General features: G+C 44.9%; 1 protein-coding gene across 10 annotated transcripts in view; it reads left to right on the forward strand.

The window, feature by feature from the left end:
* The first annotated feature begins 403 nt into the window (after positions 1-403).
* The window catches only part of ZNF462 (zinc finger protein 462), a 156432-nt gene continuing 129899 nt past the window's right edge, over positions 404-26936 (forward strand). For 3 of the 10 annotated variants that reach the window (XM_025282184.3, XR_003108317.3, XR_006550126.2), the window contains exon 1: positions 3389-3632. The gene's annotated coding sequence lies outside the window, so the exon portion shown is untranslated. Of the gene's footprint in view, positions 538-3388; positions 3633-22149; positions 26048-26936 lie in introns of those variants that run through there. The other 7 variants (XM_025282175.3, XM_025282182.3, XM_025282183.3 and 4 more) reach the window with 5 other exon arrangements.

Below are 26936 nucleotides of genomic sequence, written 5' to 3' on the forward strand. Positions count from 1 at the left end.
GCAACAAAAAGCACATTCCCCGACCATGTTTATTTCTTTCATGTTAATTTCTTTCGACTATTTTTAGATGGATAGTTCAGGCACTTGTGACTTCAAAAAATGTCGAAAAATTTGTGTATGGTGTCATGAACTGAATTTTTAGCCTTCTCACATTCAAAAACCAGGGCTATGCAGGAGTTTTCCAGTAGCTTGCTTCACGGCTTTGGGAAGTCAATTTGCTTCTAAACCAGAAGATGGTCTTCTCAAGAGTATCCTGTATTTGGAATGGAAACTGAGCCATTGTCCCTTTCACCCAAAGCGCCCATTTGAGAAGCCCGAAAGCCACCTATCTCTCCATCAGTCTCTGGATCTCCTCGCTGCCTTTGTCCCTTCTAGACGTGGAGGCTTGGAGAGGAGGTTTAGTTTCCAAGGATTGGAGCGTTTGAAGGGCGGGGCCATCTCCAAGTCCATCTCCCCTTTTTGTCCTCTTCTCCTGGGACGGGAGGGAGGAGCCAGGTCCCCCCACGGCCGGTTCGGGAGCTATCTCGGTCGCTCGAGGTGAGTCTGAAAGGGCGGCAGCCCGTTTAATTGCAGCGCAGGTTAATTTCTTGAGTTCACCGCAGTCGGTCCGCCAGCCGCTTCCCCGGTCTTTGCCAAGTGGGTTTATGAGGTCTGAGGCGTGTTGGGGCGCGCTCACGTTCTCGCGAAAGGCTCCTCCCCAGGGCTCATTCCCCGACTGCGGGAAGCCCTTTGGTGCCCCAGGAGCCCTGCGTTTCCTCTGACCTCGTCGCTTCCTCCTCTCTCCGCACCGCCGGGTTCCCCGCGCCCCTGCCCCCCTGCCCCCAGGGAAGAGCGGCCCCCATCTTAGGACTTCCGACCCAAGCCATCCCAGAAGGTACCTTCACGTCGATGAAGATTTTATCACAGCCTCCAAAACCCGACAGTGATAGGAGCTTTCAACCTGAAATAACGATTGTTATTTTCCCGGTGCAGAGCTTGACAGAAAAAGTCAGCTTTTTATTAAAGACAAAGAGGTAAATTATCAGCCGGGGCAGTGGAGGGACGATGGAGACCTGGCGCGCTTCCTCTTGGTGCCACGAGGAATTTATGGGGGAGCGGCGGCCAGCGCTCAGACATCCCTGGGGTCCTGTGGGGGAGGAGCTCGGGGCAGAAGGACTTCCCCAGGTCCCTCCAGGCACCTGGAAGGGGGAGTCCTCCCAAGTCTGTACAAAGCCAGGGTCACTTCAGTCCTGCCGAGTCTTCCCGTCCTCCTCTCTCCTTTCTTCTTTCTCGGATTCCCGTTTCCCTTTCGCCTCGGAGCTTTCCCCTCCAGGTTTTCCTCTCCCTACTTTTTCTCTTCCCTCTCCCTCCCCCCTCCTTTCTTCTCCACCGCACGCGTAGAGTGTCATTTATTTATTTATTTATCACCCCCGCCATCAACACCCTTTTAGGGCTCCCAAGCTTTTCAATGTGAGTGGGAGGAGAAAAGGGCAGGAAGTGTTGACTGGAAGGGGTTGAAATCGTGCCTCTGGGTGAGAGATTCTGCCCCAGAATAAACGATTGGGGAAAAGCTGGGAAAAGGAGTCAGATCTGTTTCTAAAACCCCGCTATCTGGTGGGAACCAACTCCGCGCGCGTCTCCTCCTCCCCTTTATTGTATGGGCTTATGGGGATGTCTGCCCGGACTGTTTTTGGGGGTGGGTGGGGTGGCGGGGAGGTAGTGATATTACAGAGGACAATCTTGCCTTGGATCCTCTACACCGCGCCTTCTCCACCGGATGCGCGCTCCCCAATGTAAAGGAATCCAGCAACATCCCCCAATTCAGACGCGGACAAAAGAAACTTTAATTAAGGTCTCTGCCCCTCGCGCTGTGTGTTTCTCTCTCTCTCGAGACTGTTGATGTCCAACTCGAGGATGCGAGGAATAGAAATGGTACAAGCAGCCCATGCCCTTGAACTTCAATTGCTTCTGACTTGCTGTATTGATTTTTTTATACTGTAGGCACCACCTCCCGCCCCCTCCCCCATCAAATTAAAGCCTTAGGAGACGTTGGACTTAGAGAGGAGGGTAAACGCACTCCTTTGCAAAATAAATAGTTCAGAACGATTTGTGGGAAATTACACCAAATAAAAATTCAAGGTGTGAAAGCTTCATCTTGGTTCTCTTGTCTTCAACACCATGACACCTTATCATTAGTAGCTCTGATTGTTACTTTCTGAGCTTTTAGATGATCAGCCAGAAAGTGCAAACAACGCCGGGCTGGAGGGTGTAAAGTTATTTAAGTAGGCTTTTTTCCCCCTTTTGGTGCGCCGTCAAAACACTTAACAAGTTAGGAAAAGAAAGTGGTGGTCCCGAGGCTCAGAATGATGGGTTCTTTCGCTCCCCCAGCCCCCCTCCCATATCAGAAAAGAAATAAAATGCACAATGAGTCTTTATTTCGGAGGAGAAGACTTCAAAATACGTGCCAGTAATGGACAATTTGAGCTTTTCACTGGAGATACTCACACCGCAAGCTGGAAAGGGATTAAAAAGCCCCACGTGGTTGATCTGGGTTTAGACTTGCAACCTCTAGTTCCCCATGTATGTTCTTTTGCAAAGATTGGCCTCTAGATGGATGCGTGTGAGGGACTCTCTGGGGCCAAGACTCGGCTCCTCGGGCAGGGCTGATGGTGGGAGAGCTATGAGCGGCCGGGCAGGGTCCTCACTGGGGGCTTCCTCTGCCGGCCGGGGCGGCCGGGTGCCTCCGGGACGCGAGCGCGCACGCCTCAGTCCGGCCGCCGCGCTCCTCGCACCGCCTTCTCCGCAGGTCTTTATTCATCTCATCTGCCTCTTCCCCTTCTCCTCCTCCTCTGCCTCCTTCTCCTCCTCTTCCTCCTCCTCCTCCACCACCTCCTCCTCCGCCGCCGCCACCGCCTCCTCTTGCATCTCACTGGCCTGGCTCTGTGTTGCTCTGAGTGACAAAGACAATGTCCCAGCCTTAACTTTGCAACCACCTTGCCTCCTTCTGGGGTTCAGCGAGGGGGAGGGGGGACAGCAGCCGCAGCCTCAGCATCTCCTCCACCTTCTTCTGCTCTTCTCCAGCTCTTGGATAATTCTTCGCGTTCCCCCCCACCTCCAGCCCTTTCCTCATTTCTTTCTTTCTTTCTTTCTTTTTTTTTTTCTTCTTCTCTCCCGCACGTTGTTGTTGTTATTAGAAAGGCTTCGCGCACCCCCTGGTGCTCCGGCGTTTTGTGTGGCAGAAGATTGTCTGCCTTCTCTCTTTCTGTCTTGCTTTCTCTCTCCCTCTGGTTGCTCATTATTCAGAGAGAGACACAGAGGGAGGGAGAGAGAGAGAGAGCGCGCGAGGGAAAGGGAGAGGAGAGAGAAGAGGAGAGAGAGAGAGGGAGAGAGTGAGAGGGAGAGGGAGGGAGGGAGAGAGAGGGAGAGAGAGAGACGGATATCTCAGGTCATCTGCAGCTGCAGCGAGTCTGAGGAGCCGAGGAAGGCAGGGAAGATGGCGATCCTCCATTGCTGAGACCCGGCAGAAGCACATGAGACTCCCAAACAACTTCCACAACAATAACCCGAGCAGGAAGAGGAGAAAGAGAAAGAGGATAAGGAGGCGGTGGGGCTGGAGAACCCGAAACACCTCCCGGCGCCGGGACGCTTCTTCTGTAAGTTACTGCAATTAACCAGCACCTCGGGGTGGTCCGAGTGCTGCGGGGAGGAGAGCGCGGGGTGGTGGAGGCACAAACGCGCTCATTCATTCGGCCGAGGAGGGTTGGTGGAGCCGGGAGGAGAGGAAGTCCCCTGCATGGACTGGCTGTTGGAAGAGGAGAAGAAGCGAGAGAGAAGAGGGGGAGGAGGAGGAGGAGGGAGAGAGCTGGAGGGGGAGGAGGAAGAGGAGGAGGAGGAGAAGCGAGGGAGGAAGAGGAGGAGAAGGTGGTGGTGGTGGCAGCGGAGGTGGCTGTGCTTTTCCTGCTGGCTGCTCCTTCTGCTGGGGGGCGGGGGGGGGAGCGGAGCGCTGTGGCTTAATTAATTTCGTGTAGTTCTAGGGAGAGAAGAGAAAATGAAAGATGAGTGAGAAGAGAGCTGGAGGCTTAGGACGGATGCTCCGGGTGTGGGGACAGGAGTAGGGACCGAGAGCGGGGCGGAGGGCGGGAGTCGAGGAGACCTGAGCCGAGAGAGCCAGAGGGAGCGAGCGAGGGGCAGAGGAGGGAGCGCTCCCGGCCGCCCCGACCTGAGCGGGTTGACCTCTTTCTTTCTGTCCCTCTCCTTCTTTCCCCCTCTCTGTCTGCCTGTCCCCAGCCCGATGGCAAAGCCGTGCGGATTGGCACCCCCCCTCTTCCTCAGGTATTTGGCTCTCTCTCTCTCTCTCTCTCTCTCCCCGAAGTTGGGATGCGGGGTCGGGATGTGTCGGGGGGTGGCGGCGGCGGCGGTGAGCAGAGAGGCGAGGAGCGGGGGGCGCCGGCCGGGTGGCGGGGCTGTGGGAGTCGGGGAGGGGGGCGCAGGTTCAGGAGCCGCTGAGGAGCTGTCTCCAGGCTAGGGGTTCAGAAGCGTCTGGTGGAGGAGACAACGGTTTCTGGAGAGGAGAAGCCATTACACACGCTTGGCTCTCCTCTGAGGAAGGGAGAAAGGACCCCCAGGCAGAGGCCCGGGGGTCGCCTGACTCCTGGTGCAGTTCCCAGGGGTCTGCTCTCCTTCCAGGCGCGAGGGGAAGCCGCAGCCGCCCCCCATTGGAGCAGCCCCTCTCTTTCCCTTTCTTTATCTCCCTGTCCTCCATTTGCAAGCTGTCTGCTTTGGTTCCAGTCCAGACTCCAAAACACAAAGCTTCTTCTCACGTTCATTCTCCAGGCTTTTCACCATTCCTGGAGGAACCCTCATTTTCTTTTCATTGTATCTTCTAACCTACCGAGAGGGAGGGAGGCTGCCTGGAGTTCCTTTTATATTCCTCCCCTACTTAAAAAAAAAAAAAAAAAAGTTTCATTTTTAAGCACGCGTCTGGGATGGGAAAAGACCAACCAGTTGGGGCTTTCTCCCAGGGCTCCCGGGGGCTGTGTCTGAGTGTCTGTGTTGGCTGTTTGGTTTGCTTTGGTTTTGTTTCTGGAGGTGGCTTGCAGGATTTTTGAGGAAGTAACTAGTTTGGTTGAGAGCTGGGAACTGAGTCAGGTAAGCCCGTGTCATGTTGTAACTCCACCAGAAAATGGAGGAGAGCGGGTCTCCAGGAGACAAAGCTGAGAAGTGTTTATAAAATTATGGATGTCTCCATTTTGAAGCTCTGTTGGTGATGGCTGGAAGAGGAGGCTTGCCTGCCTTCTCCTTCTCCCTTTCTAGGGGGCGAATCTATGGTGGTTCCTCACTATCTGTTCATTATGCAAGGAAATGAGGGGCTTGGAAGGGCTTCTCAGATATTTCTCCCACCCAAGGAGTACTTTCACAAGTTATGGAGGCATTTGTTTCCATTTTAAAGTAAACTTTTGGGATTTTTCTCTCTCCTTTTGAGTGGACCTGTAGGGTTTTGACCTCCTTTGGGAAAGGCAAGGCAAAACCTTAAACATTTTTCCACTGAGGTCCTTCACAGAACTTTTAAGCTGCTCCAGGTCTCCTGCAAGTCACCAGGAAATGTGATTTCCTCATTGTGAAGATGGTGGTGGCCCTGAGCTGAGATTTTTGGAGTTCTGGGGCTTGATTATCATCATGTTTTGATGCACTGCAAGACTTTATTGTCTGGTTGGGGTTGATTTCTGCAAAACAACAGCAGCAACAGCAAATCTTGCAAGATCTCAGAGGAACTCTTTAAGACTGGCTGACACCAGTTTCTGGAAGGTCTACATTTCTTTTCAGGATGCTCCATTTGTGTACTAGGCCTTCTTTTAGTTCCTTTGTTTTCCCTCTTCTCTTCCATACTGCCTTTTTTTTTTTTTCCTTTCTTTTTCTGTGTTCTCAAGTATTGTAAGTCTTCAGGAATATCAGATGTCTTCTTAACAATGTCACTATGGAAACAAAATTTTAAAATATTATGTCAGTTGAGAAAACCTTCTGTCCAGGTAGCTTCACCTTTCTAATTGGGAGGAATTTATTAGTCTTAGAGGAAGACATTTTGTGAGGATGATTTGAAGAAAGGACCCAAATCTACCTAGTCCACACACACACTGATTGGAGTTCTTCACGGATTAGTTCTAGAGAATGTATGTAATCAATCCCAGTAAAGAACTAAATCCTGAAATGCTTGAGGAATTTATAAAAGCCAACCATGAACATGTTGCTTTTCCATTAGGTAAGGTAGCCATCTTGAGGATGAGGGAAGATGTTGGAAGAATATTAGATGGGCTCTTGAAGATAGGTGAGAAATGCTCCACAGTGGAATGGAGGAGATTCAGAACCAGTTAATTTATTGGAAGGAGGCTGATTGGACCTTGTTTTCAATTAAGGAGGAATATAGAAAGGTACCAGCTTCAACAGAAATAAGGAACACATTGGTGAGCGACTTATACCAGCTTTTTTCTGGCTTTGCTTTCTCATTATATGTCAGATTTGTGTGTGTATATAAAGTTCTTTATGTCTACAGTATTTCTGTACAGATTGAGGTGGTTTTAGATTCCAGATGTAATTATATTCTGTTGAGTAACTGGGAGCAGTGTCATTCAGTAAATGCACCGTGCTGTATATGACAACATCACATTTTTCGAACCAAACTGTTGTGTCATTAATTGAGGGTTATTGTTCTTCTGAGAGGTGTGAAAGGAGAGAAGAAATACATGGTTCTTTAGCTGATAATTGTCCATGATCAATGAAGTAAAACCCTGCTTTTGCAGACACAGATGTATGGTTTTCAGGATTCTCAGTTGATGTGTATACTTATTTAAAAATACTCTTCAGAACTCTGCTTCTTTATTAATAACCTAGGGCTCTCCAAGAGCACTTAAAAAAAATCTTACTTGCCATCGTACCTTTAATTACTCATTTTTGAATGTTATTTCTGATATCATAACTTTTGCTCTTAAGTAGAATGTCATCAATGTTATATTTAAATTTGCTAATGTATATATGTATATATATGCATGCTACGTGTTCAAACTCAGAAGTTCAAATGCGATGGGATAAAAAGAGTTATTTGGGGAAGTAATTACCAGATAATTTTGCACCTAATTAACCATATATGATTATGTAAACATAAATAAATTATTTGTTGATCTTGAAGCAAACTTCTATGATATCTTTGTTGGTGGTGGTGATACCAGAACAACCAGTTAATTACTTCTCTCAGTGGGGGGAAGAATCTGACAAACTTGTTGCCAGTCTAGCAGTTTGACTCATATTTTTTACTTTGCAACCAAATATTTTGGTGTTTTTGTATGTAGACAGCCTTAGAGCTAAGCTTTTCGGGGGTGGGGGTGGAATTAGGTATCTAAGAGGCATTTTGGAATTTGCGAATGTGTTCCAACCTAAGACTCATCCATCTCTGATGCTCATCACCAAGAGAAGCACCATTATATTCAAGACATGGTTTCTTGATTTTTTCTAGATATGTGCATTTGAAATGGGACAGTTACTTTGGATAAACCACCATGAGAGAAATAAAGAAAGTGTCCAATGGAACCTTCTCATTTGATGTCAAAACTCAGAGATCCTTTTTGTTTTGAGACACCAAGTTGATGAGGCTTGGTAGGCAAGCTTTTACCTAATTTGCTGTGATATAATCACAGAGAGAAATCATTCTGGAGACTGTGTGAACTGTGATGTACCCTGCCATAAAAAATACTCTTGCTGGGTCTTCAGATTCCATAATTTTTCTCATATTTGATTTATGTCTGCCTAATTCATTGATCACATTCTCCCAGGACTTGGTTTTTTTCCTTAATCTTTGGAATTGGAGATAACTTTTAGATGAAAACATTATATATATATACACACATATATATATGGTAATATAATATACATATACACGTATATTCTTTTTTTCTAATGAGTCTTCTGTAAGACAACAGGGGAAAAAGAAGTCCAACTCTACTAGTGGACTTTAAAGTACTTGTAGTTTTCCTGAAAGGAAAGAATGGTAAAGTTGCCTTGGGAAAGAGTCCTGTTTTCTGTGTGATGGAGTTTAATAAGGTCTAGCCTGTCTTGGATTCTTCCTAGTGTTGAGATTTCTTGGTTAAGGTAACCTTACTTATCTTCTTTGGTATGTGCCTTTATCAGTCTTACAGTTCACTGCCTCTTGGGACAGAACATTGACAAAGCTGCATTGAGTGTTTCGAGTTGATGGCTAGGAAACAAGCTATTTCTCGATGCCATACTCAAATTAGGAAATAATAATGAACTCAAATTGCAAAGGATCTGACATGGGTAGATGATTGGATGGTTGGTATATGGAAACTAAGGAAATTCAGAGGAAGTGGGGGGAAATACTTCCAGTGTCTATTACTAAAATCTAGTGAACTGAAAAAAAAAAGTCATTATCCATGAATGTGTGTGTGTGTAAGCCAGTATCTTGTGAAGTTCACATACTTAGAAAGTTGGCGGCTTTGAGAGAAACATTAGGTGGGTGTTGGTGACCTGTTAATTGATTATGAGAAAACAGAGAGGAAAGTAGATAATGTTAGAAGAAAATTCCTCTTTTTGTGCGATATGCCAAGACATCTGGCAGATGTTATGTTGGACCCTAAGGAATGGACAGTTTAATTTTAGCGCTAGCAAGGAAATGGGAAGTTCTAAGCTCTTTTAATAGCACAAGTCTTAAGTTTGGGGAAGGTTGCTTAAAAAAAGAAAGGAAAAGAGACATTTATTGTAAGATAAAAGAAGGCTGGAGAACATGGGGATTAAACTGAGATTTTGGGGCTGGTGGACAAATGCATTATTTCCCAAGTAGAAATTAACACTAAAAATCATGTCAAAGCTGACTGCTTGATAACACCCTAAACAATGAATATGAAGTCAGAACTTCTCACTGAGTTGCTTTGTGCCTTAGAGAGATCTTCTCCTTCACCTCTGCCCCTCCCCCTGCATTGTAAGGAGGAGGAAACTGGCACAGAGACCTTGCACAGGTCAGAAAGTTCATTTGTAACAAAGCCAGGCCTAGAACTCAGGTCTGCTGACTCCCGCCCCAGTGCCCTTTCCACTGCCTGTGAGTGTAGCAGTTTGTGAAATACCAGCTCTCCTCTCCCGAGTGCAAGGCTGTCTCAGAAACTCTGAAACCATATGCTAGCGGGGCAGGAGTATTGATTTTTTTTTTTTTTAGTTGGTCTAGCTCGTTGGGGAGCCTGAGGCGGAGCGTGGTCATTCACAGGAGTAATATGCTCCAGAGGCCTGTTTTGTTCATGGGACTTGCAGCTCTTGGGTTTGAAGCTGTGTCTTTCTTCTGATTGTCCTCCTCCCTGTACTTCTGTCATTCAGGGATGGGGAGTCCTTTTCAAATGCCCTTTCTTTGGAAGTTTGTCTGGGTCTATTGCAACTTCCCGAAGTGCCCACAATTGGACTCTGAGGATCTGTTTTGCAACCTGGTACAGATTTCAACTGGCTTGCAGATATGCCATTTTGTAATACTGATGAATGGCTGAGAGTGAAATCTGGTCTTTAGTGATGACTGGTGGCTTCCCAGTTTTCCAGACGCATCTAAAAATGTGTCCTCCATGTATCTTGTCGAGACCCAGTTCTCTCCTGCAGACCTGTGACTAGCTATTTCCTGTGCCCCAGTAGACACGACGTCTTCCTTAAAATGCTGTTTGAAAGGCACGTGCCACATTTAACCACGACAGAGGGATGGGATAGTGCTTAAAGGGTGACCGTGGGTTTCCATTCCCCATTCCACTTGGACAAGTGAGAGTAACTTTGTAAAGAAGAAGAAGGATGTTTGGAAGTTTCCACGTTTTCTAAGCTTCTTCCAAACGAAAGCATAAATTCTTAATCCAGGAGGCAGTCTGGAGAAGGTAGGGCTGTATGTGGACTTCTGGCAGAAACACAGTTAACGCTATAAACAGTTGGACCTCAGTGTGGCACTCCTCCAGATGAGTTGACTGTCGAAAATAAAATGTTCCAGAAGAACTGGGAGAACAGGAAAGAAGTTAAAACAGCATGGTTTGCATGCCAGTACTGAAGGAAGAAAAAAAGTGTGGGGTTGGGTTGGCGGGGCCTGGGGGGTGGGGGGGTGTGGATTGGAGAGAAGATAATTCTAAGGGGAACTGTCTCTGGGATTTATAAAAAGAGGAGAAGTTTCCAAGTGAGGGGAAAAGGCATTTTTATGAATTTAGGTTGCATTGACAGTTTATTAGGAAGCTCTTTGGAATCTTTTGACCCCTTGAACTTTGTATCGGGAAACTGCACGCACTGGGAATCTGGATTTACGTTTTCCGCTCTGAAATGCTGTTGTCAAATGTATCTACTTTCTAAGGGATCCTGTCCTTATCAGTTGACCCACGCCTAGGATTTGTAGCCTTGGGATGTGTGGCTCCAACACCAGGCTGGATTTTTCAGGGCTTGGAAGGACAAGAGGTAGAGTAGTTTGGGGTGAGAGGTTCGTCGTATGGTTCACCTGCAAAAGCATTGTGTTTCTTAATTCTGGTGAGCAGATGACTTGGTGTCTTCAAAGCATTCTTGCCCAATTCCTACCTGGAGACAGTTTCTTTCTTCTTGGGTTATTCTTGGAGAGAAGGTTTCTTTTTGTGCCACATCATGGGTATTTTGGTATTGATTTCCTTGCTTTCATGTATTTGCTTGTGTAGTTCACTGCATGTTGCTTCTGAATATTAAGAAAGCACTTCTGTCAGGTCTGACCACAGCTTATCCTACCAGAGGGTAACAGGAAGATGAGGGGAGGGAGAGGACTTATTTGTCCAAAAAAAAAACACAAACCTTTGAAGGCTTAATTCAAAAAGTGACTTGCCAGGCTTTCTAGTAGGTTTTTCACCAAGACCATACAAGAAAAGATGAGGAACATTCCTCTAGCAAACCCATGGGTCCTGACGAAAATGTTTTAGGATCCCTTAGTGGGAAATGAAGCATTTGTCTAAGATGAGGAGGCCAAGACTTACCTTTGGATTGAGATTGGTTTGAACACAAAAGGAGCTGGAAGCCCAGGCGAGACAACTGTGTCAGAAGCAATTAAGCCCAGGATCTGTGGAGAGGCTTAGCTGCCACAGAGCCCAGCTGGGGAAGGCCAAACTCGCTCCCTAAGCCCTCGTCTGGCCAGTTGAACCAGAACACGAGCTAAAGCCTTCGTATTTTGGAATTCTTCTCTTCCCTGTTCAGGTTTAAGACTGGGAAAGTCTTCAGTTTTGCTCCCCATCAGCTGAGCGCTTTTCTCTTGAACTGGGAAATACCAGAGGCTGGGTGGGGGAGGGGGCGGTGGTGATCTTCTCAGAGGGAACATTCTCCCTTTTTAACGTGACAAATGTGCCTCTAACGTTGTACTTATTAGTCAGACAATAATTGTGCGGTGGCACAATGTGGGATACTTGAAAGATGTTTGCTGCACAAAGGTTCCCATACTCACCTGCAGATTAAGAAATGGGTTTCTAAACCATCTGATTTCTCTTGCTAATGAAAAGCTTTGGAAAGCACCTGTGAATCAGAACTCCAGCTGCTTTCATGCTAGGGGAAGTTAGGCCTTGAAAGGATACACGGATTAGCCCGTCAGAAAAGCAAACAGTGGCATCAGCACAAGTAGAAAATAGACAGGGTTGTTAAGCTAACAGAAAAGTAGGCTAAAGCATTGCCATAATTATGTGGTGGAAATTTGCTGGGGAGGAGAGACTGCTTGGATAAGAGGAGGAGAAGAAGAAGAGAGGTGGGAGAATGATTGACAAGTCAGGGGAGAGAGGGCTGTCCACTGGGAAGAGCCTACAGGAAGAAGGGCATTGCTTTTAAGAAAACAATAAAGCAAGTGGAAAAAGACCTTGTAATTTGGTACCTAGTGCACGTGAAATATGAAGACCAGGGCTCAGATCCACATTCTTTGGTCAGTCCTTATTGTAAAAAAATAGAATTGGTCTTGGGAGACAATTTATGACTTTGGGGTTAAAAATACGGGGTTGCTGGTAAAGGACAGATGGAAGGTTGATGGAGCTGGTTAAGTAGATGTTGGTGGAGATTTTCCTGGAAAAGGAGTGAAGTCGAGAATAGAGCACAGCAGAAAGTAGCTGCATTATTAATGGGCAGAACATGTGATAGTCCACGCTAAGGTTATCCATAGAGCTTCTCTACCTGCATTCTGGGTGTTAGAAGTGAGGAACAAAGAAGTGCTTATTTCAGAGGCCAAAGGCATGGAGCATGATGCCTACCTGTGTCCAGCTTGGGATTAAGCTGTTTGCTGGAGCCAGGCATCACAGGCTGGTCTGTCAATCCAATCCTGGTATTTTAATGTCCAAAATAAGGCCACCATGGTCCAGAATGTTCAGCTATTCTAATCCTTAATTACATCATCCTCTGTGTCATGACCAGTAAGTTTGCAGCCGAGCATCAGATCACCCAACCCAGACTGTACCCGATCTGGGGGGTCCTACTGTGGGGTAAAAATTGAACACTGAGTTATAGGCTGAAGATGGCCAAAATGTAGATACCAGCTAGAGATTATGTAAAGATTTCTATAATAAAGTACTTATCACCCAGAAATTTTTCTCTTCAATGGTTTCTATCTTAAATGGTCTTCTCTGAAGACTGTTAATTAGTATTTCATAATGATAACTGGGGAAGGGGTCTGGATGGAAGAGACCATTTTCATTTGAATGTCAGAGTTCAGCTACAAGAACTTCTGGGCCGGCGGGGGTGGGGGGTGGGTAGGGGGAAGGAAGAAGCGGAGGTGGATGTCAGTCAGGGGTTAGCAGATGCACACTATTCTATTTAGAATGGATAAACAATGAGGTCCTATATAGCATGGGGAGCTATACCCAATCTCCTGGGAGAAAACATAATGGAAAAGAATATAAAAAAAAGAAAGCAAATGTGCATACAACTGAGTCACTTTGCTCTGAAGCAGAAGTTAATACAATACTATACTTCCATTGGAAAAAACAAAACAAAACAGATTTCTCCCCCTTCTGCTGTCAACTGAGTATTGTCCCTTCTGATGTTGGGCAAGAAGAAGACCTTGCAAAAGGAGATTAAATATGATTGCTTCATCAAAAATTTCAGCCAACTTCTCTGTAGAGTGGGAATATCACATAAACCGTTAACAAAACACTCACAGTTAATATTTAATACGAGGTAACATTTGTTTAACATTGAATATGAACCAGGAGCTGTTTGAATGGTAGAGAAGGCTGAGGTTTGGGGAGGTAAAGTAATTTACGCAAGTTTCATGGAGATAGGGGGAGCCAGGATGCACGCACAGGGGGACCACCTCCTGACTCGCAGCTGCTGGGAACTGGCCTCGGTTATTACTTAGTATGCTAATAGCTTATGTTCCTGATGGTTTATCTCTTACAGTTGCTTATGCCAGGAGTATATCCTGGTGTTCTGGAAGGAAATCTGAGCTTAATGGAAAATTAATTGTAATATATTAGTTGATATGAGAGATATAACTTATTGTAATAGCTTGACAAAGTGTGTTTAACTAGAGTGCCCTCTCTTTGTTCTTCTGAGTTACAGAGGAGATGGTGGGGGGGGGGGGGGGGGGAAACACAAAAAACCCAAGAGACCATGTGGGTGGAAATTTAGAGAATAAATATTTAAAAATTGTACTGTATTGAACTCTATTATAATGTAATTATACACCTGGCTGTTTAAAAGGTGCCCCTCCCTGTTACAAGCAGAAAGATAATGCTGTGTGACTTTTTTTTTTTTAGGAAGAGATGATGGTTTTTTTCCTTGTGAGGGCCCCCTTTGAAAGTCTCAGTGCCCTATGTTGGCTCTGTTTACTGGAAGCACAAGAAATGTTTTTCAAAAGCCACACAGACATATTTGAAAATTAGTTCCACTGTCTAAGAGTGATTTTTGGAAAATAATGCCAGTACTCTTCAAAGCATGGGTGCTAGTATCCTCCAAGCCTTTAGTGATCACCATGTGCTCTATTTAGATCCTGGAGACATGATGGGTGTTTGAGTTTTATTTGCCTCTCCCTGAAACATCACAGTACAGTAAGGAAGCTGTTGTTCAGGGATGACCACAAATGCCCTTAATAGAGTAACAAGCTGTACTAAGGGCCATGGAGCAGGTCCAAAAATCCCTCAGATATCTAGGACAGTAGCTTTTCTGTAGGACAGACAGTTGGGCGTTAATTGCTGAGTAGACTCTTTAACCTCCAGGCAACTCCTGGTGGTTTTCTAAAACCTTTTTAACTTTGCCATGGATCTTTTCAGGTGATTGTCTGTCCTTAGACAGACTCCAACCCAAAACCTGGCTAGGAGGAGAAGCATGTGTCCTGTTTATAAAGTGTCCCAGAGGAGTCACAGAGCCATTCGTTTTTAACCTGTCATCTGTATCATTATCTACCAAACTTATCAGAACCATTATTTTCTTAGATTAAAAGCTTGTAATGGGAAAAAGGCTCAAAAACAACAACAACAAAAAACCCCAAACAAAAACTCAACAGATCACATAGTTGAAAAGAGTAAAATTGACCTGTACCAAAGCATGGGATTCTTTGGGTGGAATTTCTAACGTAAGAACCACAAAGACTCTCTTCAGCCTTCACCATAGTGCCTAGACATCTAAGATGCTCCCTCACACCAGCCTGTCTCAAGGACCAGACCTTCAAATATTTCTTCAATCTTCCTCTTAATTCTTTAAAGAGTCATCTCCCTAGGCTACCCTCAGGAGCATTGCAGAAAGTGTAGGTAAATTGAGTCAAGGTCTCTTTATCGGTGCAGTGACATCCACTTGGGAACAGGACATTGAATTTGAGAATACCCAAGATCTAGGGAGGAGAGGGAGCTTTAGAATGTGTTTGAGGAGGTAAATGTATAAAGTTTATGTATTTAGGGCTGGTGGAGAAATCTTCCATTAACCTGAAAAAAAAAAGACAAAAATCACTCAACACAGATTGCATTATAATGTGAAAAAGCACATTGTATAGATCACATAAAATAGCACGTGCTTAAGAGAACTGACCTGCATCCTTCCACTGGTGTGAAGTTCCCATCATTTTTTCCATCTTCTCCCATGGTCTTGCCTCTCAGTAATTTTGGGTGTGCTGAGCAGCGAAGTGGAATTGAAGAACAGATTTCAGCTGTCCCTGAATTTCGTCCCCACCCCTTGGTTGCTTCTCATGTTTGAATCCCTCATTCAGTCTCTCTGACCAGTGGCTGTTGCTTGTTAATAGTGAATGAACATCACCCATAGGTCCTAAAATGAGCAAGTGTTAAATGTTATGTGATTATTAGGGGAAAAACAAGATAATCTAGTCAGTGAGCTTAATTAGGTTGTGATTGCCCAATTGCTGCTTCATGATAATTATATTCATAACCCCGTTTCTAGACGTCAACTACAATTATCAAAATTGACCCCAACTCAGGTAAGTGTTAGCAGTCTTCTCTGAAGCAGCTTCTGAAGGGTGAATTTCGGATGTTTCCAGTATTTTCCTCCTGTCCTTTTTCCCTTCTTGCCAACTTCCCATCCTCTTTTCCTCTACTTTAGTAAAGAAGTTGGTGGCAACATCATCTGTCTGTGTCCCCATGCATACATTATATGGCTTGAACTGATGTCTACAGAAAAATAAACTCTTCAGTTTTTAAGAGTAAAACATGGCTGGAAAACATTAATAAATCAGCGCATGGGAATCTTGAAGCATAAAAAAAATAAAAAACCGGCTAGATTTTCCCCTCAGGCCATGATACCTTTTCAGTAGATTGGAAATGATTCATTTGAATAGATCTTTTATTTTATAGGGCATAGTCTTAAAGTGAAAAAGAGAGTTATCTGTGTTTAAGATGCTGCCTTAGCCATATGATCATGAAAGTCTGAGGAGTATAGAGCAAGGGCTTTTAACTTTATAGGATCCTCCCCCTCCTTGTTTGCAAATTCATCACATTTGCTGCCAGTGTATTCCAAGAGACAAAGAACATGTTATTGCTAGGGGACATCCTTTACTGTTACCTCTTATATGAAGTCAGTGATTTCTAGGAAATACAAACAGCAACCTGTATCTGAAGTGGGTATGTCAGTGTGACACTGTGAATCACTGGGCCAGATTGTCACTTGGCAGCCTTCCCTTTCCGACATGCAGTTTTATGGGGAAGTCATGCAATTAAAATTTGCACAGTATGGCTGAACTTCATTGCGTTGAACTGTCTGAAGAACAACTAGGAACTTGGCTACCATGTCTGTGGGTATATGGGGGTGTGTGTGTGTATTAATATATAAATATGTGTAAGTATGTAAATATATGTTAGTTACATAGACAGGATATTCTTTTTGGGATAAGGTGCTTATTTTTTGCTGAAGCATCAGGAATGCAGATTTCTCAGGTTTTCTGTGTGAACATGCAGTTCTTTGTGCTGGCATCTTATGAAAAGCAGTGTGTAGTGGGTGGAACATACTCTTTGAATCTTGCACAATTGCAGGATAAAATTTTTCTATGTTCCTTCCTAGCTGTGTGACCTTGAATATAATCACTTAACCTCTCTGTTCCCGCGATTGCCTATCCAGTAAAATGGGGATAACATTATGAATCTGTAGAACTGACATAAGGGCTAAAAAGTATCATGTGTGTAAGGATTCTCGTTCATAATGGGCCCTAGGAAAACGATAGTGTCTTCCTCATGGATAGAGAAACTGAGGTCGAGGTCTGCTCTGAGGGATTTTTCAGGTGTGAATTGTTTTGTCCTTGGTCTTAGACTCCATGTTTGGATTAACTTTGCACCATTTCTGTCTTACGTGATGAGTGGTCCTCGTTGCCATGGTCCATTCACAGGTAGACTTTTCCAGGTTGTGACCCTCTGGTCTGGCTGGCTGTGGACCCTGCCATACTCCGCATGTTCCCATGTGCCCAGTAGGGATTCTGTCAACCACTCGAGGATGACGCCACATCCTCTTGGAAAAGTGTACTTACTGTCTCACCTTACAGAAATATTCCCTGCAGAGTTGTGGGAACAATTTTTAATCAATGTGAACTTCTTCGAGCTTTTTAGGAGAAAGGTGTCATTCCTCCTGTTTGGCATCATTCTGGCAAAAATGATCTAAGAATACCGTATTTGTTCAATGAGAACACTGGGCCGTGCTGTCTTTTATAAATGTTGATTGCTTCTGTATGGCTTCACTCGGGTAGGTAGCTCTGAGCCGGCTGGAGGGCTATCCTGTGGCCTTGCTTTGAATTGCTTTGGTCCTGTCTGTGCAAATGTTTATTTTAATAGTCCATGTCCACTTTGTCTTACTTATGTCCTGTAATATCAGATGCTTAGAGATCTCAAGGGTAAGGAGGCTAATTTTAGAGTGCCTTCAGGGTAGATGATATTTCAAAATGTGGAAGGGTGTTGGTAGGGCCTAACAAGACTTAGCTACTGGTCTGCTCCAAGTCACAAGAACATTCATTGGTGGCTCCTTGGTGGCAGTGTGGTGGTGATGGTGGCAGAGATGGAGAACATGTAAGTGGTTCTTGGGTAGGCCAGTTGTGATTCTTCACCTTTCAAAGTGGATTACCCATGGAGCCTTATGTATTTAGTTTTACATTTTGAACATTTACAGAGACATAAAGAAATGTTTAATTCTTTAAAAAAAATTACAGTTGCTGCTTTAAAATTGTGTGCAGAGACTTTTGAGGAGGAGGAAAAAAAAGTGACCATTCATTGCTTTATTTACTGGTGTTCAGATCTTTAGGATGATCTCAAATGAGAGCTTTTTGGTCTCAAAGGGTGGACCCCTAAATTAAAAAAGTAGCGGTAACTCTGTGGGTGTAATCTTTGGTTGTAATAATGTGGAATGCCCTCAGGAAAGTAAGAAATGCTGGAAGACACAGGAGGGGGTGTAACTAGGCCTTCCTGGGCTGGCAGAAAAGCTCTGGGACTGGAAAGATCTTTCCATTTTCCTGGAGACCTCAGGCAGGGATAGTTTGGAGGGGGGGCGGGGACGGGGGCGGGGGTTGCGGGTTGCCACCTTCCTCTGTGCCAGTTCTTTCTAAGTTGTAAGATCCTTACTCATCTGTGACAAGCAAGTTGTAGAAAAGTGATCGACTTCGCTTGGGTCAGGTTCCTCATTTGCTCCTGGCCTCTAGTTTATCTTTAGAGTGGAATTCCCTCTCTGGTGAAGGCTCAGAGGCATAATGTATGTAAAATACCCAGCACCCTGCCAGGTACTCAGTGGACGGCCAGCCACCTCTGCAGTTCATTTGCAGTGATCAATTACTGACCATCCACTGCCTCTGGCACAGATGGCTTGCTTCTTGCCATTTATCCGCTGCCTGGCTTTGCGCTCCTAGTTAGTAGTTGTGGGATGATGATAGAGCTGGAAAGAATTTAGTGTCTTCACTCTCATAAAATGTGTTTTATTGATGCTGTTATATTTAAGAACTACGTGCCCATTCATCTCTATTCATTCATCAACCATTTACTGAGGGCCCCGGGAGTACCTGGCATGCCTGCAAGAGTGCCTAGGTGGTCAAACCCAGGGGAGGTGCGATCTCTTAACCAGTTGTGTTAGCTCCTTTGTTTTGGTAATTGGAGTGATTATGGTGGAGATGGCTGTCCTTAACCACATTTAACTGCGCCAGAGGGTGGTGAACCCTTGGCTGGAGGCTGGATTCCTATTTAGATGTGTGTATTTCTGAATCTTTGTGTGTATGTATTTACAATATAATTTGCTAACCTTGTCGTTAATGCTGCTGGGGTGCGGAATCTGGCAGATCATTTAAATATTTACTCCAAAATATCTTGTTCTCTGTTGGTGTGAAGTCGAGTTTCCAGTTATTTTTAGGTCATTTTCATCTTAGCAACCCTGTTGGAGATGAACTAGACACACTGCTGTAAACTGTCCCCACATTTTGGTAGAATTTAATAAAGTAAAGTTGAATGGTTTGGTCTCAAGAGGCAAACAGACCATCTGGTTAGCAGAAGGGTTAGGTTGAGTATTGCATGGCTGCTGAGAGGGCCACAAAGCAGCCCTGACCAACGCACTGGTAATACGTCCAGTTGCTGAACGCATAAAGCATTGAAATGGTGCTTTCAAGTCTGCCGAGCCAGCAGTTCTGTTACCACCGCTGTGACGCAGGAGATAATTCAGCTGGGCAAGCGGCAGCATGGGGGTGGATCTACAGTACAGGATGTGTAATGTCAACATGAAGGATTGGAGCTGGCAGAAGGAAGGGAAGCACTCATTTCATGCCAGTGCAGGAAGCCTAGAGAGATGCTTCCCGCCCCTCCACCTCCGCTTTGCATCTTGTCCTCTTCTGGAGCTTTCCTATGATGTGTTAAATGACTACCTTGTGTATGGTCCATGGCACAACTTCAGCTGATTTTCTGCCTCTTTTGGAATCTGTCAGCATAAATGGAGTGAAGCACATTCTGCACACATGTAGGGCGGACAGAGGCAGGAGTTCGCCACACAGCCCTGGAGGAGGAGAAAGGGCTTCATGAGGCCAGAGCATCTTTGCGCTTGAGATGGAATCCCATTGTACATCCCTTTGTGCTCAGCTTTGAGACCGGCCATCCGTTCAAAGGCTGCAGTCATCTCGGAGCATTGTCCTGCAGCTGTAGTCAGGATAAGGCTGCAGAATGGCTCCAGAATGATTCTGCAGAAGCTCAGCAATTACATAATTGCTATGTAACTGGAGAGAGCCATCAGGGTTGTCTAGTTCTTCTGGAAAAGAAAGCTTCTACAATTCGAGGGGGAGATTGTTTTCCCTTGTGAAACCTGAAAGCTGATGAGCAAGTACAGCAAGCCACCAGGCTGGAACGGGGTCCTCTCATGGGCTTGAGAGGGCACGAAATGCACAAGTACACTTGGCTGGACACTCAGTGGACTTCGCAGCTGTGTTAAAGGAGAGAGAGAGGGGGTGAAGTCACTGACGCCTTGAAAAGTGGATTCTCATATCAGCTGAACTCGCTTCTCATACCTGGGACTCCCTTCTGTATGCATTTGAAGTATAGAGTATTCCAGGCTTCCGTTCCTAGGAATGGGACCAGCAGAGTTGCACTTGATCACCAAGAGCCCTCTCAATTTCTGCTGCCTGCTTCTCAGAAGGATCTCGCAGCCTCTCTTGAATGAATACTCCCAGATGCAGATCAGCAGAAGCCCTGTGAGACCTGCCTGTCATCAGCTGTTCCTAAATGCTGCAGCCCTCTTGTGTGTCAACTCCTGACACAGCGCTCGGCAGCCTGGGGGCTGGAGCAGACCCGACAGTTTGCCTGGGAAGACCTCACAGTCAGAAATGAATTCCTTCTTTCAGCCACCTTACCACTTGTTTTCCCCTGTGGAGAAAATACTGAGGTGGAGTTGCTTAGATGTAGGCTTGAGGGTTGCATTAAACCAGTCAGAAAGCCCAGGCTCCAGATTTCATCAGATAGATGGAGCAGTCACCTAAAATTAGCCACACCTCCTAACCCAAGTGTGGGTTTCATGTGTATTTATGTTAAGTAGCTCTAAATTTCACCAAACCCGCCTTTCTCGGGTCAGTTTTGTGGGGCTGGTAGAATAGAAAGAGTGGTTGTTGGGGCACATTTTTATTAATGGCAGAAGCTAGGCTTTTCATAACTATGATACTCATCTATAGTTTTCTATTTCAGTGTGTTTATAGTTAGAACTTCAGTGTAAGGGAAAATTGTACATTGCAACTCCTTTGTGAATTAAAGAATAGCCAGCAAGCAGTATAAGGACTTGGACTTCCAACATGGTTTAGGTCCATAGATTCCTAGACCTTTTACCTTTAGACCGCTGCTTGACTCTGTACCCGGGTTGAATGCTGAGGTTGACGGATGCAAGGAATTTCTCTCAGAGGTTTGAACCCTGTGAAATGGTGCTGGTGGGTTTTTAAGGAGCCAGCCTATTGCAGCACCGAGCTTTTATTTTGTAGCAGTCTGGAAGGATATAGGATCACCCATGGTGACCCTCGTCTGCGTCATTCCTGGCAGGCCTTGGCATGCTCCAGCAGATGAGTAAGGACGAGGGCAATTGGCAGGAGGACCTGCTGAGTTCATCTTGCTTCATATCTTAGGAACTGGCCTGACCTTGTTCCATCATCAGTGTTTGGGCACTTTGAGAAACACTGGACCCTCTTTGAAGGGTCCTGGAGATTGTGTTGGGAGCAGTGTGCTCTCTTACTGGGAAGGAACATCTGACTCTAATGCAGAGATCCAGCAGAAGGGAACCCTTTGCTATCAGTGTTTGGAGGCCCCCGAAGACCTTGGCAGTGAGGGCCATGATATGTAGTGGGAAGAACTTAGGCCACAGAGCCAGTGAGTAGCTGTGTGACCTTGAGTGAATGATTTAATCTCTGATCCTCAGCTTCCTGATCTAGAAAGAAAACTCATTTTGTAAGCTTTTTGTGGGGAATAAATAAGATCACCAGTGTCAGCCTCTACACAGCCTGATACATTGTGGGCACATAAAAAATACTAATTCCCTCTTCTCCCACCCTCGAGTCTCTATAGAACCCTGATTGTAGGTAGGGCAACTGTTGAACAGGAGTCAGAACACACTTGAATCCACATGAGATCCCTGTGAAGGGGCTCCTTGAAGCTTGTCCTGGTGGGACTGATAAACATTTAGCTTCTTGGCTTTAGGAGCCAAGCGGTATCTTTTATTACATGGTGATTTTTAAGAGCCAGGGTGCTCCTCAGTGAAACAGGACTCCAAAATCTGGTAAAGGGGAAGAAAAGTAACCTTAACCTCTGTTTGCACTATCTTGAGCATTCTATGTAATAGATTATTTATTAAATTCCTTCGATGAGGTTCTGGTGTTTTCGTTTTGACTGAGTCCCTGAAAAGAGAAACCTGACATTTCCTAAGAAGAGCACTGATGGGAGAGATATGGGTATCCAGAATTCAAAAGATGGCCCAACACGGGTGACTCTTACGGGCTTCTTTTCTTTGATCTCCAGCCTAGAGTGTCATTCCTTAGGTTGGTGCTCAAGAAAGCCTTGATGACTGTTTCCCAGGGAAAAGGCCTTACTTAGTTAAAATTTAGCTGTATCAATTTGGAAGGCCAACCACTGGTTTGTCTCATGGTCAGTTACTGAATGGAACCAGCCAGAAGCTGCAGAAGGGCTGGTGCAGGGTTTCATCTCTGTATGTCAGTGCCTTGCAGAGTGCCTGGCCAGATATAATCGGTGAGTATGGGTTGAGTTTGTTAACCAAGTCTAGCACTTTTCAAAAGGTTGTATTGCTCCTAAATGTCTTGTTCCCCAAACACATCTAGCTCTCTGAAAACAATCGTTTTCTCTTAGTTGCTTTTAAGCCGTGGTGGCTACTGAAAACCTCCTAGACATCCAGCATTCAATTTTAGTAAGCGGAGTTTTTTTTAAATGGGGATTTGGCACTGACATTTTAATTGAAAAATGAGAATTAATATAAATGCTTAATCAAGGGAAACTGCCCAACTCTACGATCTGTATTAAATATGTTTTGGAAGTAAGAATGTGTAGATTGCAGTCTAGGTCAAAGAAGCCAAAGAGATTTTGATTGTTGGTAGTTTCTGAAGGCTGCTAATTTGAGCATGATGGTTTACTGGTAGGATCCTAAATGACTCTGCAGGCCATTGTAAAGTTAGATTTCATAGAGTTGAGCCTGAAACATTGGAGAGGAAACGTTCAAACTCGGGAGTACTCAATGATTCAAGGCCAATGGTTCTAGAGGAAATTCATTTGTTGTTTTATATGAAAAAAGAAGACAGATATTTTCCCAAGACTTTATTTGGCTTATCAAGCCTAAGTGGATCGTGGCATATATTTCATGGAAGCTCAAGGAATATAGAAAAGTTATAGAGAGAAAAGATGAGCATGCAGTGTTTCCTATTGTTTAACAAATTGGAAGAATGAATCAGGGGAACCAGGATAGTAGTCATGCCCCTTGAAGATGGTCAAGCAGGTTCAGAAACCATGTTTCCTCACCTTTGTCTTTGGTTCCTGAACATTTCAGTAGAATGTTTAAACCACTGAAAGTCTAGGATGTGCAGAAGCCTTCTAGGTATGAGGTGACCTTGCACTATTAGAGAAACCCTTGGTTCCTGTTAGTTCCAACCTCACTGAAGGACATATTCTGAAGAGCCAGCTCATTAAGCAAGCTTTTGAAGGGTGTGCGCTGCAGAGCAGTTTCCTGTTATTTGGTTAATGGTTGACCTAGTTCTATTGCCATATGCTTCCTGGAACGCATTCTAATATAAAGTATGTGTTAAAGCAAGACTAGGATAATAGCAGGAAAGTCAAAGCCTTTCTGAAGCAGAGACCCTGTGAATGTTGGCCCAGTGAAGGCAGAAGAGTGTATGAACAGAAAATGAAAAGACTTCTCTTCATGGTCTTATTTTCTGATTCTGATTTTAATCCTCCTGTTGCATCCCAGTCTATTCTCAGGAGTTGCATTTTCCCAGGGTACCTCATACAGAAGCCCTGCATCTGTGTCCTTAGTTATTTCCCATGCATGCGAGGCTAAGTTTGACGTTCAGGTACCCTGAGAAAAGTTATTGCTTAAAGGGAAGATGTGATTTGATGTGCCTAAGGACAGTTGATTTTATTCTTGTGTTCTTATTTCTGTTTCTGTATGGCCAGCAAGGGATTAGTCCATCTTTTGGTCTGAAATTTGGTTGGAATCCAGTCTAAGTCTGAGACTCCTTTGAATTTTTTTTTTTTTTTTTTTTCATTTTACCTGGACTCAGCAGCCTTGGTTGGTTCATTTAGATGGATAAGGGAGCCCACACAACCCCGGGGGCTGCTGAGCAAACTTTGCACCAGACACAGTGTTTGTTTTAACAGCTTCAGAATGTGAAGAATCTGTGGGTCTCATGTGCTGAGTGCTGGATATTTGGGTGGTGGTGGAGGCGACTGCTGTTCTCTTCGTTGCTCAGAAAGCAAATGTTTGAGGAACCACAAACGTGGGGAATCAGGTGGGAGGGGGTGGACAGGTCCTTTTAAATTTGTTTTTTGGCTTTTGAATCACCATTAATTGTATAGAGCTGTGATTCCTACAAACTGGGCTGATCTTCAGAATCATTTGGAGAACTTGGAAACAAAAAAGAAGATTATTAAAAATAAATTTTCAGTTTCTACCATTGGAGAGGGATTTAGTAGGTCTGGGGTGGGACCCCAGAACGTGTGTTCTTTGAAGTCAGGTTTAGGAACCACTGGTCTTGGAAATCGTTAGGTTGGCACAGAGGAGAGAAGCAGCCCCTGGTGCTTTCCTGTCTCACATGCAGGATGTAGGAAAAGGAAAAGAGATGCTGTCAGAACTTGGTATTTGTAGCTGCTGATAATTTGAGCTATGGAATAGGCTTTCGTCTTTCCTTCCCCAGGAATTAAGTACCTCCAGGGCACCTTAAGGGTACAGTATACCAAGTGCTTTAGGTTTGGAGAAATGTCATCTTAGTGGCAGACCACTTACTATGCTTCACCACCGTTATCCCCCATCCCCCTTCCCCTCCCTCCGCCATGGAGGCCCATGTTAGCAGAATATCTGTCATTCATCAATTAAATTAGATGCAGTTTTTTTCATATTAGTACCTTTGGCAGAAACAAACGGAGGTTACATTGTGCTGATTTCTATATACAAAGAGATTGCTGCTGAGCCATCCAATTAGCTGTGTGTGTGTGTGTATTCTGTTAACAATAAAGAGATGCACCTGTAGACCAAGGGTTTGCTCCATATGACTGCCTGCCTGTCCCGTTCCCTCTGATATTGGGCCATTTGTGGGTCACTGACCCATTTGTGAATCAGAATGACCTTGACTACAGGATCACCCTGATCTGGGGTCTAGTAATGTGCCTGATAAGTGATAGATCTTCAGTGCTTGGTTGGTGACGAATGAATGAATGACCCAGTTAAATAAACATTGTCCCCAACAGAGAAGAGGTAGCTTAGAGAGAAGATTCTGCTTCAAAGCAATGTGTTTGGTCAATGTAACCTTTTTAGGGTGTTTCTTCATTAATCTCAACAAAAAGGAAGATGCTCCTGTTGCAGAATTTGACTGATCACTTTGCCTGGCTTTTTCTCAGGAAGCCAATTATTTTTCTTTTTCAAAATTTTATTGGAGAGTAGTTGATTTACAATGTCGTGTTAATTTCTGCTGTACAGCAAAGTGATTCAAGTATACATATATGCATAGTCTTTTTCATATTCTTTTGCATCATGGCTTGTAACAGGCTATTGAATATAGTTCCCTGTGCTAAACAGTAGGACCTTATTGTTCAGGAAAATTATTTTTTTTCTTTATGGTGTTTGTCCCCCAAATAATCATCAACATTATGGCAGAAAATCCCCCACACATAAAAGAGTGGCTACAGAACAAATATTTTAAAGATGTTTGATGTTCTTTCTCCATTCTTCCTCTGAACTTTGAAGGTCTTCTTGTAGGGAGTGAGAAGCAGGTTGTTTTAGAAGCAGCAGAGAAGAAACAGTTGAGTAGAAAGAAGAAAGTTGAATGTCTCTTCTTGACGGTCATTTGTTAGGAACCGAGAACAGTGATCACGGCCTCAGAACTCATGGTCATGTCCTTGGCATGCTTAGAAGCTCCAAGAATGGAAGAGAGTCTCTTCAAAGTTATTTTGAGGAGTTGGACACTACCTACCAGGCTTCTAACGCTTACCCAAGTTAAGAGGTTGAAGTCCCTCCAAGGCTTTAAGTAGCAGCTGAACATGTGATCTTGTTAACCCCGAGATGTTGCTGAGCAGTGACTCAGATCACTGTGGCAAGCGATCCTGGCCCATTCCAGCTGCCCCAGCAGAAATCAGCATGAGGTCACCCTTCAGGCATATGGTACAGAGCTCATGCCCCCATCAGGACTTTAGAACCAAGACAACCTGAATTGGCTCTTCTGCACGAGGGACTGCTGTTGAGGACCACTTGGTGCTTGGGACCCATCTGATTCCTCAGTGTTTCCAGTTCCTTCCTCCATCCCTGACCCTCTCCCCTCACACACACCACCTGAAGACACAGGGAAGATGCCAGACAGAGTCCTCACAGTGCTTTGCTCTTTGGATGTCTCCTCATCTAGATAGACGGAGGCTTGTGTTTGCCCCCGGAGAAGGTAAAGTATGTTCAAGGTCGCCTGACAAATGTGCGATGCCTGTTTGGAATCAGATAACAGCCTTGAACCGTTTGGCTTTTACTAAATACTAATCAACTCATACCCAAGGCGCTGGCATGTTGGTCTTCTCAGGAGAGATGACTCATGGAACGTCTTCGATTTTGTACAAAAGGCAGAATGAGGGGTGGGGTGGCAAGAAGGTAGCTGAGGTGGTTTACTCACCAGACCACCCTTGAAACTTCTCTGCCTTTTCATGATGACTCCAGTATGTTTGTGTAAATCTGAAATTATTTTGAAGCTTGAAACATCTTTCTGTTGAGCCGAGTAAATGTGTGCCTGTTTCGAAAGTTGATAATGACTCAAGGGTTTCCAGCTCTCAGGATTCAAGCCACTGCATGTTGGCAGTGACATTGGATCCCAGTTTTATAAATAAAATGCTGGGGTGCCGCCTGCAGGATCCAGACATAGTCTGTGAGCACATTCTAAATCTTGACCCATGGGTACACAGCAGGTGTCAACTACAAAAAACAGGAGGAGATAGGGTCCAAAAGGGAAAGGAGTTCCTGTCTTTCTGCCTTGAATGTCAAGTCACTGGTTATATTCAAAGGGACAACATCTCAGGCTAGAAGAGGCCCATGAAATCATCGTGGCCAACCCCGGTATTGTGCATTTCTGGAAAGGCTACGGTGATTTGTCCAAAGTCCACAATGTAAGGAGTTACTTAAGAAGCCTGAGATGGAATTTCAGTTTGCTGTCTAGACCATCTATGCATATTCCCCTACCATAGTGCTGGCAAAGAGCTTCCAGTTCTTGTGCCAATTTTAAGCGATTGGTGGAGACCGCCTGGAGCCCCACTTGGAGGAGTCTGTGCCTTGTCTAGGCTTGTTGG

The sequence above is a fragment of the Bubalus bubalis genome, chromosome 3, assembly GCF_019923935.1.
Source record: "Bubalus bubalis isolate 160015118507 breed Murrah chromosome 3, NDDB_SH_1, whole genome shotgun sequence".
NCBI lineage: Eukaryota > Metazoa > Chordata > Mammalia > Artiodactyla > Bovidae > Bubalus > Bubalus bubalis.